This window comes from Physeter macrocephalus, chromosome 8 (assembly GCF_002837175.3).
Source record: "Physeter macrocephalus isolate SW-GA chromosome 8, ASM283717v5, whole genome shotgun sequence".
Classification (NCBI taxonomy): domain Eukaryota; kingdom Metazoa; phylum Chordata; class Mammalia; order Artiodactyla; family Physeteridae; genus Physeter; species Physeter macrocephalus.
The window spans coordinates 59,980,346-59,983,357 of NC_041221.1; positions in this window are offsets into that span (position 1 = coordinate 59,980,346).

Genomic DNA, 3,012 nt, shown 5'->3' on the forward strand with positions numbered 1-3,012 from the left:
GTGGCCTCTCCCGTTGCGGAGCACAGGCTCCGGACGCGCAGGCTCAGCGGCATGGCTCACGGGCCCAGCCGCTCCGCTGCATGTGGGATCTTCCCAGACCGGGGCACGAACCTGTGTCCCCTGCATCAGCAGGAGGACTCTCAACCACTGCGCCACCCGGGAAGCCCTCCAACATTATTTTTATTTTAAACCACTACTTGGAGGAAGACTCACTATTCACAGTTTGGGGAGAGATCAAATTACCTCCTCCACAGAGAAGGAACTTTTGCCTGGGGACCTGTGAAATAATGAGCTTTTTATGCACTTTCTTTTTGGATGTAATTTGGGGTGTGGGGTAATAGCGGCAGGGATGTGCAATAGAGTAGCAACACCAGAAAAGTCTACCGAGCCATCTGGCATCAGGAGAATTTGCCCAGCTTGCTTCCTGGAGGGTGTGATAAAATTGATAAATAATTTATAATACCAGGACTTCTAGAGAGGCTTATAGGAAAACTCAGTGCTGTCTCAAACTGCTAGGAGTAAGCTGTAAGTCCTCAGCTTCCCTCCCCCTCCACTACAAAAAAGTGCTAGTTTTGAATGGAAAGGAAACACTTGTAGCTCCATTTCCTCTCAGGCACAAGCAGCTCTAAAAAAAGAAGCAACATGAACAGAATGCATCGTTTGCAAAGTGATGAGGAAGCAAAGCAATAGTGGTAACAGAAATAGTTTGAGGCTAGGGCAAGCAAAAAGAATTGTAAATTAGAAAATATACTCTAGTGGGATGGAAGCATCAGATAAATCTACCTCACTGCACAGGGAGATGTTTTGTTTTGGTTTTTTTCCTTTGTCCCGCAATTGAAATGAGCATTATCTTCCAATCTGAACATTGCCTACTTCTGTTTTTTTTTTCTTGGTACGCGGGCCTCTCACTGTTGTGGCCTCTCCCTTTGCGGAGCACAGGCTCCGGATGCGCAGGCTCAGCGGCCATGGCTCACAGGCCCACCCGCTCCGCGGCATGTGGGATCTTCCCGGACCGGGGCACGAACCTGTGTCCCCTGCATCGTCAGGCGGACTCTCAACCACTGCGCCACCAGGGAAGCCCTGCCTACTTCTTTCTTTTCTTATACCTGGAAGCTTCTATTTCAATTTTATCCACCTTGTTTAAGTAGATGGTTAACTACAGCAGGATATGGCTTTTTTCTTAAAGTGAGATTGGGCACAGGTTAGATCCACAATTAATGAGGTTGGTTAATCCACATAAACATCTGTCCACAATTTTCATTTGTTTTCCATAGTTGTAAATTTTCACAAATAAAGGGATCTATGAAGAGTCTATTGTCAAATATGCCACTGACTCACTCTGCATCTTGGTTAAATAAACCTCTTGTTTTCCTTTCTGTAAAACAGGTGTCTAATTTTAGAAAAATAATCAAAATGACCTGCACTGAAGTTGATTAGGATCATTGGATTTATCACATGAAAACTTCTGGGCTTTGGTTTTGATTTGGGGTAGATCTTAAAAATAAATTGTTAAACATGATGTTAAATATATGTTTTGATAAGTTCATAGGTTGCCTTCTGATCTCCATCAGTGGAAATGATTTCTCTATGAATCTGATGAAGATTAATCTGATTAAGAGATAAAGCATAATTCATATTTTTAAAAAAACGTTCTAAAGTCACTGCATTTGTTGTAGTGATTTCAGTTTGACAAACACTGGAACAAAACCACTGCATAGCCCATGTCTGTGATCTGCCGCACCTGACAGCTTACCTTCATGCTTCTTATCTGTGGAACTGTCCAAATGCCATGATGATAAACAGAGAGATAGTAACTGTAACTTGGCAGGCCCCAGGTGTCCAAAGTGTAACTTGACTGGGTTATAGAATAACCAAGTTGTCCAGAATTATCTACGCACTTGTTCCCCAAACAGGATGCACATCATAAACATCCAGAGAACTTTAAAATGTTTTCCAATTCATTTTAAAATTTAAACATAGTAAAATTCACCTTTTGGTGTTAAGTTCTATGAGCTTTGACAACTGCTTGTTACCACCACCATGATCAAGAAGCAGAACCATTTTACTGCCCCTCCAAAAACTCCCTTGAGTTATGTTTCTGTACTCAAAACCCACCCCCACCCTTAAACTCCGGAACACACTAATCTCTTCTCTGTCACTACAGTTTCACATTTTACAGAAGGTCATATCAATGGAATACATACCAGTATGGAAAGGGGATTCCTTCACTTTGTATGATGTACTGGAGATTCATCCTTGTTGTTGCTTGTATCAAAAGTTTGTTCCTCTTAATTGCTGAGCACTATTCTATTATATGGATGTATCATGGTTTGTTTATATATCCCCAACTGAGAGACTTTTAGGTGATTCCCAAATTTGGATGATTATGAATAAAGCTGCTATAACCATTCATATATAGCTCTTTGTGTGGACGTACATTTTCATTTCTCTTCGGTAAATACGTAGGAGTGAGATACCTAGAAAGTTTTGAAAAATAATCCCATGTCCTCTGAATTTCAATCTCTTGGGTATGGGGCCTTGGAATATATACTTTTTTTTTTTTTTTTTTTTTGTGGTATGCAGGCCTCCCTCTGCTGTGGCCTCTCCCGTTGCGGAGCACAGGCTCCGGTCGCGCAGGCTCAGCGGCCATGGCTCACGGGCCCAGCCGCTCCGCGGCATGTGGGATCCTCCCAGACCAGGGCGCGAACCCGCTTCCCCTGCATCGGCAGGCGGACGCGCAACCACTGCGCCACCAGGGAAGCCCTGGAATATATACTTTTAAAGTGCTCCTCAGGTGTCACTTCTTAATGGGTATGGAGTGTCCTTTTGGGATGATGAACTGTCTTACAAAGAAATATAAATGTCTTACAAAGAAATATGTGAGATTATTGCACAACATTGTGAATGTACTAAATGTCATTGAATTGTACACTTAAAAATAGTTGATGAGGCTTCCCTGGTGGCGCAGTGGTTGAGAGAACGCCTGCCGATGCAGGGGACACGGGTTCGTGC